This window comes from Rattus rattus, chromosome 6 (assembly GCF_011064425.1).
Source record: "Rattus rattus isolate New Zealand chromosome 6, Rrattus_CSIRO_v1, whole genome shotgun sequence".
NCBI classification, from domain to species: Eukaryota; Metazoa; Chordata; class Mammalia; order Rodentia; family Muridae; genus Rattus; species Rattus rattus.
In genome coordinates, this window is record NC_046159.1 from 154,705,509 (window position 1) to 154,720,744 (window position 15,236).

The window sequence follows — 15,236 nt, forward strand, 5'->3', positions numbered from 1 at the left end:
TCTTTCCCACCTACTCTCTTGGGGACACCCAGAGCTCCACTGGAGAAGCAGGCATCGCCATCTTCGCCACAGGTCTAGATGGAGGATGACTGCAAAGACCGGTTCAGGTCCTCTTGCATCAGGAGAAGTTTACCCACTGAACATATGTGTCCCTTCTCCTCCTCAGAACAGTCCAAGTGAGTTATTTTCCCAAGACTGGACTTAGTTAAGACCAGTATTATTAGCCTCACTTGACAGGAAGAAATTGAGACTAATAAGGAGTTGGGGGTGGCTGGCAGTTCACAAGCCTGCAGCAGGAATACTGTGCAGTGCGACTCCCAAACCCCTCCGGTTCTCAACTGTGTCCATCCTTCAATAGGATTCATCTGAGATGACTACGCTAATAGTCCTTTAAGACTAGTAGGGTAGACTAGTCCTTCAGGGACCTGAGATGATCCAGTTATGACCAGCTAATTCTCCTAAACCGTTAGTTCTTACTTTCCACTATTCTAGTAGCCCTCAAGGACAGGGACACTGCAGCGCTCAAAACCTATTCCAATCCCACAGTAGGTTCCCTGTTGCAGGGAGAGGACCACGTGACTATCCTGCACACACCGGTCCCACCCTGTCTCTACCCTGCCCCAGGGCGTGATCTGTTCAACATGTCCTATTCCCCGGGGCAGGGGAACTCTGGCCTGGAATGCAGGAAGCAGAGCACCTTAGAGCAGGAGCTGTACTCCTCCTTGCCGAACTTCCCGGAGCTCCTGGGTCAGTCCACATAGCTGGGAGCAACTCTATGACAATGGACTTGGACGGAAAGTTTTAACTCCACAGAAATTTTATTAAAAGTAGATTTTTTTCCATACAATATATTCTGATCGGGTTGGGGATTTAGCTCAGTGGTAGAGCGCTTGCCTAGCAAGCTCAAGGCCCTGGGTTCAGTCCCCAGCTCCGAAAAAAAGAATTAAAAAAATATATATATTCTGATCATGTTTTCCCCTCCCGCTACGTTCGGTTTGAAGTGTTTCTTTTTTTATAAAAGGGTCTCATGTAGGCCAGGCTGGCCTCTAATTCCCATGGCTACTGAGGCTAGCTGTGACCCCATGACCAGCCTGCTTCTACATGCCACCACCCAGCTTGGGACTGGGTAGTTGTGAGCGAATACAAGCTTGTGTCTTTACTCCTAAAACTGACACACAGGCAAAGACATGGAATCACAGAGACCCAAAGTTAACCAGCCATCACCAAGCTCACCCTGCATGTTTGGGGCAGGTAGTGCTATATTTAAAACTCTGGTGCAGCTGCTCTATGACTATCCTAGACAAAGCCTGTGTCTAGATAGAAAGACCAGACAGGTCCAGCCATGGAAAGAGTGCTGGAGAGGGGCAGAGAGAAGAACCTCTTTTTCCTGCCTTCCTGCCCTTTGGGGCGACACTTATAACCACCTCCAGGGCTGCAGCTGGGATCCAAGACCAGTCACTGGGCACTGGATTCCTTCCCCTCCCCCACTGGAACCAGCATCCAGCAGAGCCTGGAACTGCCCTGGGGAAAAAGGGGCTGCCTGCCAAGTATCTGCCCACCTGGGGCCACAGCCAGGGCCAAGGCCCGGTCAGACTCTGCAGTCTGTGCACAGCCTGAAACAAAGTGGGCAAAAGGGTGTCCTTGAGTCCACATTGCCTTGCCTCTTACTCTGCTCATCGAGAAATAACAGGAAATAAAGTAAGAAAATGAAAGAATCATAAAGTGTTTACAAGAGTAGCTACGCTCCCAATTCTTATTCACAGGTGTGTCTACACCATGGGGCCAAGCCAACAGGAAGACTGGTTTGCTTGTTGACTGGATCACATCTCATGGAGCCATTCGTTTATTAGCATTTGCTAAACCTGCACTAGGAAATAAAAAACGGCCCAGCTTGGAGGGAGAAGGGGAACCAGCCATTTTAAGTAAACAAGAAGGCTTCAGACAGTGCAGCAGGCTTTGAAGGAAGTAAACAGGAGAGGACAGAACGTACCTGGTTGGGGGCAGGGAAAGGACCTATTTCAGATCAGCTGACACTTAGAGCGGAGCTACCTGAGAAGTCTGAGGAAACACTGCTCCGGACAAGCCAGGGAGCATCAAGTGCAAAGTTCCAAGTGGGAACCACTGAGGGACGGTCCCCAGTGTGGCTGGACTACAGGAGCAACAATCTGGCTTCCTAGAAAACTGGGCTTCCCCGGCCAGGACCTGAGAGCTGTGAGGACCTTGTGGGACAGCCTGAAAGGTGTTGAAAAGGCCACTTCTGCCATTAGGAATGCCTTAATGAGTCTGACCAGGCAATCTTCAGAGCCTGGCCTGGATGCACACAAGATCTACCTCAGTAATTCTGGTGAAGTCACTAGTATCTTCCTGCGTATCCCCACTTTGGGGGTGGCGGAGTAAGTGGGTCAGCATTTTTTTGTAGCCCAGGCTGGCCTTGAACTCCTGATTTTACTTCAACCTCCCTAACACTGGAATTACAGCATGGATCACCACTCAGCAGCTGTTTTATTTTGGAGCTGGTTTCAAACCTTGAACTCCCTTGAATTCCCCAAGAGGCTGGCCTTGAATTTTTCCTGCCCCAAATCCCAAGTGCAGGGAGTACCAGAACTACCACAATGCAGATTAAGACAACCCCAGGAAGACAGGGTCTCAATTCATACCTCTGACTGGCCTGGCATCTCACCAGCAAAGGCTACGATTCCTCTTTTCAGATAAATTTCTCTTGGAGGCTAAATTACACCTGTGCAGTTTTATCAGTTTATTCCTACTCTCAAAAACGATTTAAAATCTTTATGAAAGATCGATTATAAAAAGTACACGTGCAAATTTTAAATTTCAATATTGCACAAACAATGGAAATTTGACTGCTACCCAGGAAAGGCAGCCTGTATTTTTGGAGTAACAAATTTGATCACTTTAGTAACTAAGTTTTGAGGCTGCAGAGATGATCAGGGGTTCAGAGCTCTGGCTGCTCCAGAGGACTTGGTTCAATTCATAGCACCTACATAGCAGCTTGTTATAGTAACTCCAGCCGGGATTTGGCACCTCACACAGACATACAGGCAGACAATGAGAATTATTTAAAACACTCAATCCCGAGGTGGAGAGGTGGTTCCTCCTGCAGAGGAGCAACCAAGTCAGGTGGCCTACAACCAGCAGTTCCAAGGAACCCGGCGCCCTCTCTGGCTTCTGCAGTCATACCCGGTACCATGTAACTAGAGAGTTCTAAACCAGTCAGTTAAAAAAAAAAAAAGAGGTGAGATCCTGTCTCAAAAAACCCTCCAAACCTAACACACATCCAAAGAAAATCACTACCACTTATAACAACAACAAAAATAATGATCTGGGCCATCCAGTTCGTTCAATATTCCCTTTCTGGAACCAAAACCAATTAGTATTAATGTTGACGTTTATCACTTAACCTCTCTCTTTCCCTGATTTCGAAATGAGGTCTATTCCACTCAGCCGAGCTTAAGGAGATGTGAGGGAATGAAGGCGGTGTGCGTCGGAGGGAGGGAATGGGGGTGGGAGGAGAAGGAGTTGAAAGGGGCGGGGCGGGGTCCAGAGGCAAGTGTCGGTCGCAGCTGCACTGAGTTTGGGGACCCGGACCAGGTATCGAGGCCTGGGATCCCAGACCCGCAGGAAGCAGGAAGCAACGCAGCTAAGAGGGAAAAAATCCGACAGAAACCCGGAATGTCCGCGGGAACAGACTCAACAGGGACCAGCTGGGATCCGCCGCGGACCGTAGGAGGCAGGGCGCCTGGCGCGAGGGGCCAATAGGCGAACGAGCCGAAAGAGGGGCGATGCAAGGCCAAACGGGAGGGATAGCCAGGCTGGGGGCGGGGACTCTAGGAACACGTGGCCAATGGCAGGGCGAGCTGGGTTGGGGCGTGGCCCCTGGTGTGAAGCCAATAGTAGGGAGTACGGCCTGGGCGAGGCCAATGGGAGCTCGAGGGTGGGGGAGGAGCCAGACCCGGAAGGCAGTGGGGGCGGGGAGCCGCGATGACAACCTGTCAAGTCCACTTCGGGACGAACTAGGTCACGCGCTTCTTGTAGCTCCGGCGCTCCCGCCCCGCGAGGCCCTGCGGGTGGCCCTGGGGCCCAGAGGCTCCGCTTCCTCTTCCTGCCCGCGGGGGTGGGGGCGGGGCGGACACCTGCCGTTAGCAAGCCGGCTCCAACCTCGGGGCTGCCGAAGGCCGCCTAGCCCGCGGGCCCGCGCCCACCGATCCGCTGGGAGCCAGATCCGCGATCTCCTGCTCCGGCCGTGGGCTCGGGAAAGCGCACAGCGCACTACTTGTCGCGGAGGGATCGGGCTCCCGCAGTTACCTGTCCTGCACTCGGACCTGACCTCGGCCCAAGGGCCTCAAGTCCGCCTCACAGAGAAGTATTACAGGTTCGGATCCGCGCTGCCGACCTCACAATGGCGCCGGTGTCCAGCCACTGTTACGCAGCATCCCGTACACTTATTCGCCCAGAGCGTCGCTGCCTAGGGGACCGCGGCCGGGCCCTTCTCCCACTCGCTCATTCAGATGATGAGAATGTCCCCGCATGACACCGGGACGCTGTTTTAACAATGCCCAACTCTGCTCTTTCAAACTGCACACACTTAAAGGTGACATGGCCACAGACGCTGGGTTGCAATACTATATTGGAATTCTGCACTAATTATTTGAAAGCTTACAGTACTCTACAGCGAAACGACAGATTAAAAAATTTCATTTTCGTACGAACACAGTACTTTAACCAATGAATATTTTATGAATATTTTCTATTCAGTATTTTAAAAACCAAATGAGTGGTTCATCAGTGAAAGAATTTTGTTTTGCCTTAAAATTTTAGCCTTTATGGAAGGCACATTTATTGCAATATGCACAGATATAAATTTTGTACATTTAAAATAGCCTTTATAACCTTTTTGTAGTTCTTTTGAAGCCCCTCCCACTCTTGAGATTCTTTCATTTCTATTAATCTTAAGTTTGGTTAAAAAATAGTTTTTAAATTAAACATAAAAAACAAGCCTACTAAATTAGCATTAACATTTGAAGATTGGGTTTTCATGTTTATAACCATGTAGCATTACTAGGAACCGGAAGTCCAACCTTATTAAAAATTAAAATTCAGCAAGACAGGTCTTTATTGTGAAGTTATTATCTTTTCATTATAACTTTTTTTTTTACAGAGTTAATTTTCCAGAGGGAATTACTGCTCCTGCCTTTAATCAATTTGGTTAAGAATCCTCTGCCTTTAAATATATAAAAATGTTTATGTATGATTTATTTTATTTTATAACACTTATTATTTGGGGGTGGAAGACCTGTGCCACTGTGGGAGCATAAAGGATAGAGGACAACTTGTGGGCATCCTGTTCTTTTAGAGTGTGGCTTCTAGGGATGGAAGGCATTCCCGCCCTGTGACAGGTCTCATGTAGCTGGCCTGGAGCTCACCTGCATAGATCATGCTGACTGAAATCTCCGAGATCCCTCTGCCTCTCTACCGCTGGGATTAAACATTGTCTTTCTTTCTATGTGTCTGTTTTTATGCCCCCTCTATGTATGTGGAGCTGGAGTTAATTCCAGATTGTTGTGAGCCAGCTCTGGGTGCTGGGAAGCGATCTTGGGTCCTTGGAAGCAATCTTGGGTCCTTGGAAGAAGCAGCAAGCACTCTTAACCCAGGAGACAGGCGCCGGGCCACACCTCTTTTTCGTTTTTAATTTTCAGGATTTCGAAGTCTTTTCCTACTGAAGCTGTTTCGTTCTTCCCTCTCCTTGGGAACAGAGCCCAGAACTTGCTGGTGCTCAGTGCTGTGGTCAGTCTTTACCGTGGGATAATACAAGCAGGCTGTGCAACCTCAGAGGTTTTCCGTCAACAGCAACAACAAACTTGATATTGGCAACAAGCAAAGTGAACACCTCCAGAGCATGAGTGTGAGCTGCTGTCACTATACCGTGGCCTGGGGGCTGAGTGTGAGCTGCTGTCACTATACCGTGGCCTGGGGGCTGGGGGCTGGGGACCCAGCCTGTAGGTATTATTACAGTATGGAGTAATGTTAAAGAAAGTTAAATTTTAAAATACAGCACAACCATTTTACTATATTAGGGTATGTTTTCCCACCGTTAATAGAGAGTAGAAAAAATATTTTTTCTTTTTAAGGACAGGGCTTTTATGGGTGTAGTGGCAAATGCCTTTAGTCCTAGTGCTTGGGGTTCCAGCCTGGTCTTCATAGCCAGTTCTAGGCCAGCCAAGGCTACACCGTGAGGCTGTCTCCAATAAAAATAAATAAGTAGGATGAAGGCAGGGTTTTGTAAGATAGCCCCGATGGGCCTGGCCTTTACGGGCCCTGCTGCCTCCACTTGTCTAGTACAGAAGAGTATACAAGTATACCCAGTATACCGAGTCCCAGTGGTACTGGGGGCTGAATCCAGGCTCTTGTGAACCTTAAGAAAGCAATTTTTGTTTTATTTTGTTTTAGTTCTGAGACAGGGTCTCAAACACCCAGTTGATGGCCATGAATTCAGTATGCATCCTAGGGTGGCCTCAACTGTTGGAGAATCCTCAGACTTGCCTCAGACTTCCGGATTGCTGAGATAAAGGCCTAGGCCACTTAGGGACAGCTCATTTTTCTTAAACATTTTAATGTTGTGTGTCACTTTAAAAACTAGCCAATCGGGGTTGGGGATTTAGCTCAGTGGTAGAGCGCTTGCCTAGCAAGCGCAAGGCCCTGGGTTCGATCCCCAGCTCCGAAAAAAAGAACCAAAAAAAAAAAAAAACTAGCCAATCACAAGAAAACAAACTATTGGTGTGAGCAGGGAAGAGCTGCAGCAGGAGGGGAGCAGCCCTTCACCTGGCCTGGGCAGCACCTCCCTTGAGAGCTGGTAGAGCTGGTGCTGGTGCTGTGTGTGTCAGGACCCAGGCCTGAGGGACTGAGTTCAGGAAAGCTGGTCTCTTGCAGGCTGCTGCATGCAAGGGAGCTGGCCCCGCCCCTTGGTCCCGCCCCTTGCCTCGGCAAAGCCTGAGAACCAGCAGGCTGACCAACTCAGCTACTACCTACGCCCAGATCCAGGGGCTTTGGGATGGCCATCTCTGAACTGTTGGAGCTTGTGAATGGGCCAGCCCTGCAGAACCAAAGCTGCAGGATCTCTGTGACAATGGGCAACAGCAGGGTGTCTGAGAGGAGCCCTGATAAGGATCTAGTATTGATAGTGTAGCAGAAGCCAGGGGCCTCGAACCAGACCAGTGACTCACTACAATGAACATTTGCTAGTGAAGCTGTTTGGATAAAAGGGTGTGTACTGTGGGACGCGGCTTCTACAACAAGCTTTTCTGTTTCCAAGAGAGGCTGCAAGGGCAGAGGACAGATACAATGGGATGTGGAGATGAGTGAGACTGGGGAACATGATTCGAGAGTCACAAAGAATAAAAATAAAAAATTAAAAAAAAGGTACTCCTTCCATTTTTTCTCAAATACACAAAGTTAGAAATAGGGCCTGTGCAGTCCTAGAACTCAGGAAGCCGAATCAGTCTGGGTTACGTATCTGGTTCTAAGCTAGCTAGGACTAAAGCGTAAGCATGAGACCGTGTTTCACAAGACCAAAATGCATTTAGCTCGAAGACAATTGATTTCTCACCAAAAACTAAAAGATGACAAAATCAGAAAGGTCCCAGGTTTCCAACAGTGTCATGTAAGCACACCATTTTGTACAGCCAAAAGAGAAACTATGGTGTGGAGGTGCAGCTCAGTAGCAGAATGCTTCTCTAAGCACGCAAGAGGCCTCGGGTTCAGCCTACAACATGGGGGAAAAGGGAAAAAGAAAATGCCATGAGTTGGTTCTGTGAAGGAAAAAGAAATCAAACTCCAGAGCTGCAGGCATTACCATCTCTAGATTTCAAAGATATTTTCCCAGTGGCCTCAGGGAACTGGGGCGTAAGACACATGGCACACTGAACACTGAAGTTAACACAGTGCAGAGGTGGCTGCCACATCCCACCTTCCCCTGCTGCCAGCCTTGAAGCCTGCTTCCCCAGAGGGAGACCATGTTGCAGCTGTAGAGCCTCTGGGGGTTGAGACAGCATCTGCACGATATCCCAGGTTATTTGTTTCAGTTTTTTGTATTTTTGGTGTGTTCATTTTTTGAGAGGTTTGTGTGTGTGTGTGTGTGTGTGTGTGTGTGTGTGTGTGTGTAGCCTTGGCTGTCCTGAGACTCTGTAGACCAGGCTGACTGAAAACACACAGAGATCTTCCTGCCTCTGCCTCCTGAGTGCTGTGATTAAAGGCGTGCACCACCACCGCTGGCCTCCCAGGCTATCGAACTGTGTATAATATGAGCTGATCACAAACTCACAGTGATGCTTCTGTCTCAGTTTGCTAAGATCAAAGCCAAGGTATATGTGAGACCATGCCCAGCAAACCCGTTTCTACCCTGAGGGTGTGTTGTGTCCCCCACCCTACCACCCCCACCCCCCGTGCCAGAAATTGAGCTTAGAGCTTCACACATGCTAGGTAATCTCTCTACCACTGCACTCTAATCCTAGCCTGGTGTTTTCTCTGGCGTCTTCTGTTCTCTAATGGTCTTGCTCTTGCTCTGTGTCTTTTTTGTTTGTTTGTTTGTTTGTTTGTTATCCAGGCATATTTGACCGGGCTATGAAGCTCATCATTAATGATAGTTTTTTTTCTCTTTTCTTTTTTCCTTTTTTCCTTTCTTTTTTCCTTTTTTCCTTTCTTTCTTTCTTTCTTTCTTTTCTTCTTCTTCTTCTTCTTCTTCTTCTTCTTCTTCTTCTTCTTCTTCTTCTTCTTCTTCTTCTTCTTCTTCTCCTTCTCCTCCTCCTCCTCCTCCCTCCTCCTCCTCCTCCTCTTCCTCCTCCTCCTCCTCCTCCTCCTCCTCCTCCTCCTCCTCCTCCTCCTCCTCCTCCTCCTCCTCCTCCTTCTTCTTTCTTTTCTTCAAAGTCAGGGTTGCATTAGCTCTGGCTCGCCTGAAACTCACTATTGTAAACCAGGCTGGCCTCAAACAGCAATTTGCCTGCCTCTACCTCCCTACGGCTAGTTTAAAAACACATAGCACCACACTCAGCTAATAACTTCATCTTAGCCGCTTACCTCCTCAGAGATCCTGTGTCCAAAGACACTGAAATCCAGAGGTTAGCTGTTGAACTTGTGAATTTAGGGAGAAGGCAAAAATCTCTCGATAGTTGGAAGTGATGAGCCGGTAGGAAGGTGGCTTACTAAAGACATTTAAGTAGTTGCCTTAATAACAAAGCTGGACCTTTGGCTGCCGGATAGGAAGGGCCCTGAAGAGAACGAAGGGGGCTGCAGGGAACTTAGTTCTCTGGCACTTTTGGCTGCTTGGCTGTACAAGTACTGTAGAGCTGAGGCAGGACAGAAAGATGGGACATCAGTGGAGCACAGGAGGGGAAAGAGGCTTCTCTGGACCTAGGCTGGAGTCTGTCAGCAGCTTGAGAGACACTAGCAGAATTAACATGTGCTACAAAGGCTTTGAATGAAAAATTAAAGGTATAAAAAGGAAAGGAATGACTGCTCCTGTATGGTGGAGGAGAAGACTTAGCATAGCTATGTGGGAATGCACATAGGCAGACACATCTGGGAGAGGCCAGGGTGCTTATGACCCTGAGCCAAATAGGGAGAAGGTGAGGGGACAGAGGGGTGGGGAACCAAGTACAGAGGACAGAGGTACAAAAAAGGGGCAGATAACCAAAATATCTCGATTATTTAGGGAAAACCCCTTGGGGAAGGGCAGCCCAGGCCCTGGGCTGGAAAGTTTAGGGTAGGGGCTGAGGTGTGCCAGCCATGCCCTGTAACAGGTGGGGACCGAGGAATGCAGGGAGAACCTGGAGGCCAAGTCCACCTCGGCCACCGTCCCAGGTCTGAAGTTTAACACCTTTATGTAGAGTAGTTTGGTTTGGGCTGTTTGTTTTATGTAGATCAAACTGACCTTAACCTTGCAGAGGTCTGGTTGCCGCTGCCTCCCAAATACTGGAATTAAAAAGGCATCTGCCACCACACCTTATATAGGAATGTTTTAGATGAGGATGTTAACGTAGGGGACTTGAGCAATGGCTCAGTAAAGAGCTCTTGCTGCTCTTTCAGAATCTGGTTCCCCAAGCCCACTGTAGTTGGTTCACAACTGTAACTCCATCTCCAGGGGACCCCATGCCCACTTCTAGCCTCCAAGAACACCCCCCACATGTGGCATACACACAAAGACACATAGATAAAAATATGTTAAAAAAAAAGATCAGGAAAGCGGTGAAGTGTGTCTATGGGTGGAACGCGTCGAGCCTGTAAGTAGAACTTGACTCTTCTCAGATATTTTCCAGGAATTTCACAAACAGGGCTATCAGCTTTTGCTTACAGTAAAAATACCTGAACTTCAGTGAGCACGGCTTGTGACCCGGGGTGTGACCTTATCAGCAGGGAACCACCCTATGACCTCATCCACAGTCTTCAGCAACCTTTCCAGCCATTCGAAACCACCCAAATCCAGGGCTCTATCCACCGTGAAGCCTAAGCCCCTGTTCACTCTTTCCCTGGCTCTGTCACTTTCTAACCCCGCCCCCTCCCTGGCTTAAACTCGTTTTAGGTTTCTCCCCTGCTAGTACACTCATGCTCTGCGTCCCTCTGGCTAGTCCCAAATCTAAGAGAAGTCCAGAATGGCAGCTTCACGCAAACAGAGAGGACTATGCGAACTCAGGCACTGCTGGGGGAGGTGGAGCCGTTTCTCCCCTACCTACTGGTACGGAAGGGATCAAGCCAGGTGTGGTGGCTCACACCTGTCACCCCAGCACAAGGAACACTGAAGCAGGAAGATGCTCTCAAGTGTGAGGCCAGCCATGGCTGGAAGAGCATCCTGCCTTGAATACAAAATTGGAGGTAAAAATAAAAAAATTAGGGGTAAAATTTCTGTGCCTTTAACTCTGGTCAGAGGATCAGAAAGAAGTTCCAGGTCATCTTTGAGGTCACCTTGGGGTTACACCAGACACTACATCAAACAACAAAGGAAATAGCATGAAAGAGTTTGAAGGATTCCCCTACAGGTTTCCTTTTCCATAATGTTAGGGATGGCAACAAGGGGCTGGCACAGCTAGGCTGGTGCTCTCACACGGAGCCACATGGCCAGTCATGGCAGCATACAGTTTGTCATTCTCCAGTACTCAGCAGGCAAAGGCAGGTGGATCTGTGAGTTCGAGGGCAGCCCAGGCCACGTAGCGAGACCCTGTCTCAAATATAATGCAATAACATAATAAAATATTAACAAAACCAAAACCTTGTTTGGCACTCTTTGCCACGAGGAGTTCTCCCGTCAGTCTCATCCTCCATCCCACTCTCTGCACAGCAGCCAGATCTGGTAAATGTTGGGTAAATGTGGGATCTCCACACAAACCACATGAACACCGGTCTTAGTTGAGCAAGAATAGTTTATTGAATGCACATCTTAATACTGATCAGGCCAGGGACATAGCTCAAAATTACCTGAACTACGGCAACAGACATCTTTCTGTCTTAGCTTATAAAGGGAAAAGCCACAGTGAGTTTATATAGAGGTGCAGGAAGTGCTGCCCAGTGGTCATCTCTGACTGAAGATAATTTGGACAGAACAGTTCACACTGACCTTTAGCTTGATGGGTCCTACATGAAGCTTTGTGGGACCTGTTAAGATTAGCAAGCCTCATATATCATAACAGAGCAGGGGACGTGGTGAGCATGACTCTGCTCTGAGTCAAGTTATGATTTTTTGGTGTCAGTGACTGGCAGGCACATTACAGCAACAATGTGAAGTAGCTGGAAGGCATGCAACGAATTGCTACAGCTGTGTGTGGTGGGGTTGAGGGGAGTGGGCATCAGACCGTAACAGTAAACTCGCAGCTCTCTCTTTTTTTACTTCATTCATTTATTTATTTTTTTAAAAAGTTTTATTTATTTTGTTTATGAGTACACTGTAGCTGTCTTCAGACACACCAGAAGAGGGCATCAGATCCCAATACAGATGGGTGTGACCCACCATGTGGTTGCTGGGAATTGAACGCAGGACCTCTGGAAGAGCAGTCAGTGCTCTTAACCGCTGAGCCATCTCTCCGGCCCCCCTTTTACTCCATTTATTTAGTGTTGGGCGTAACTGTTCTGCTGTGTGTGTCCAGTGGTCAGGGGATAACTTGCAGGAGTTGGTTCTCTTCTCCCTTTCATGGGTCTCAGGGATAAAACTCAAGTCTTCAGGCTCGGCAGCGGGCGCCCCCTGAGCCATCTCACTGGACACAAACGCTTTTTGCTCCACGTCATCTTAAATATTTCTTCATCTACTGACCATGGTGTCTCAGGACTTTAAGCTTTTGGGAGGCAAGAGTGGGAGGACCTCTGTGAGTTCAAGGCTAGCCTGGTCCCTCAATGAGATCCTATCTTAAAACTAACAACAACTAAAAACCCTGGACATCATTTCCCTGTCGTGCCTGGCTAAGGTCGGCCCCACTGCTGGTCTCCATCTAGGCCTTTCTCCACAGCTCTGGTCCCGCTTTGCTTCCCAGTTCATCTCATTTGCCTTCCCTTTGCAAAGCAAGGCCTGACCAGAGAGACAGAGAAGCTTTTCTTTACAAAGCTGCACCCATTTCTGTGAGTGAAAGGGTCTGAGGGCCATTTTCTAAGTTGGACCTGTAGAAATCATTCCTAACCCAGGCCAGATAATTAACCCACCAGTTGGGTGAGCTGATGCTATGGAGTTGACTATTTATGCTAAACGGGTTCAGACTGGACAGGAAACCCGTCTGGCGTCCACTTATTAACTGGCTGACAGCAAGGGTGAACAGCTTGGAAGAGAGCAGTTGAGTCTGGGCTCCTCTGAGATGGCTGGAAACGTGGGTGTGGGAAGTGCTTTCTCCATGGGCAGACCATGGTCCACTTTCCACACTTGGATGATTTTCTCAGGCCAGCAGGAGGAGACAGACATCAAGAACTGGGGGCAGGTAGGAGGACACAGTGAGGGCTGGGGATGGGGAGAAGAGACAGGTAGGACGGGTGGGGGAGAAGGATACGGTCGGTACCTTGGGTGTATCCCTTGCACCAAAGGGGAAAAGTTTTAAGATGAGCCCCCAACATTCTTCCCTGGGTATTTCTCAGGGCTTAGGTGGGGATCCGGATACTTGAAACAAGGTCTCAGTTTCTCACTCTATACCACAGTCTGGCCTGGAACTCATTATGTGGTTCAGGCTGGTTTTGAAATCATGGTGATCCTGCCTCAACCTCCCAAGTGCATCAGGCTTGCTTTGCCAGTCATTTCTCTCCTCCCCACTCTCTTTCCCTTCTTTTGGAATAGAATCTGACATTGTAGACCTGGAACTCATCTGTAGCCCAAGATGCCCAAACTCTCAGCAATCCATTCTCAGCCTCCCAAGAGCCAGGATTACAGCAGGCACCACCCGTCTAGACGGATTTAACCCCCATGCTTAGCACAGACAGAACACCCTGTGCTCTGGCCTAGCCTCACAAACAGAGCTCTAGACCCTCATTAAAGAACCTTCTTTTTTTTTGGTTCTTTTTTTTGGAGCTGGGGATCGAACCCAGGGCCTTGCGCTTCCTAGGCAAGCGCTCTACCACTGAGCTAAATCCCCAACCCCGAACCTTCTTTTCCAACACAGAGACACTATTTCAGAGATCTACAGTTGGGCAAATGCAGAGAAAGTGACAAAGGCGTGCCCAACCTCAAATGCTGTACCTGCAGCCTACACCTAAGCTTAGCTGGGGAAGATTATGGAGGCCGAAGGGAGGGGCTGGAAAGAATCTAACAGCCAGAAGTGCAGGCACCTGACTGACGTAATGTCCTCTACATAGCAGGCAAGTAGCACCTCTGACCTTCCAACAATACAGTTGCCTGGACAAGACCATAGCAGCTGACACGTGGACACGGTATGTGGAAATCCCACATGATCCCATCCCTAAACGGAGAAATGGCTACAGGTGCTCAGTAGCTGCTGAGAGAGGAAGAGTCGGTCTCTTCAGGATGAACCCCATTATAGGTTTAAACCCAGATAGTAAACTCTAGGCACATGCGCATACAAGCGTGTGTGTGTGTGTGTGTGTGTGTGTGTGTGTGTGTGTGTGTGTGTAACAGCCAGGCAGGGTAAAGTTTTCTTCTGCACTGGAAATGACTGACAAAGGACCCTCTTCCCTGTTTCTGGGTTTAAAATTTTCATGTATCTGATTGTTTTGCCTTCGTGTATGTTTGTGTGCCATGTGTGTAACTGGTGCCCAGAGAGGTTAGCAGGTGGCATCAGCTCCCCCGAAACTGGAGTTACAAATGGTTGTGGGCACTGGGAATCAAACCTGGCTCCTTCAAACGAGCAGCTGGACTCTTAACCTCTTTCCAGAGTCTCCCTTCTAAAGTGGGGCATCGATGCCGCACCAGTAGGAGGTCTCTGCCTTGTTTTTAAACATACTTGTTCTGTGTGTGTGCGTGTGCCCGTGCCCCAGTGCCATGGTGCATTTGTGGACATCAGTGGACAATTTTCAGGAGTAGGTCGTCTCCCTAACCCTAACCAACCCTAACCCTGGGGATTGAACTCAGGTCAGCAGCGTTGGTGGCAAACGCCTCCCCCACTGAGCCATCTCTTCAGTCCCTTCCCTCAGAGTTCTCAGTGTTCATTCCCCAACCCAGTCCCCTTTTCATTGAGATGATTGGTCTGCTTGCTCAGACAGGGTTCCCACTCAGCCTGTGGGCTGAGGACCCCTGGGATCCTGGAGGCTTACTTCTTAGGGGGCTGTGGGAGGCCGTCCCTCTCTCAACTTCTTATCCATGTGAGGACAGATTGTGTTCACAGAATTCAGCCAGAACGTCACATGCAATTAGAGGCGACGCAGAGATGAGAGCCCAGCTGTCTTCTATTAAGCACAGCAGAGGTTTACAGAAGAGCAAACCAAGACCAGTCCCTGGATTGTTTTAAGAAAGCATGAGCTGCCCATATTGATACACTGCGCGTGAGATGTGGAGGTAGGAGGATTGGGAGGTCAGGCCAGCTTCCGCTGCATAGAGAGTTCGAGGCCAGCTGGGTTACAAGAGACTGCCTCAAAACCAAAAAACAAAATAAAACAAAACAAAACACCCCAAAGATTCTCCCCCCAAAACAAAACACCCAAATAAGCAGGCAAAAAAGTGTTTTGTTTTGTTTTTTCTACGTAAGTGGTTTCATCAAGTAGAGGGACTTACTAGGCAAGCACGGCAGCTTCCAGAAGCCACGTAAAGGTAG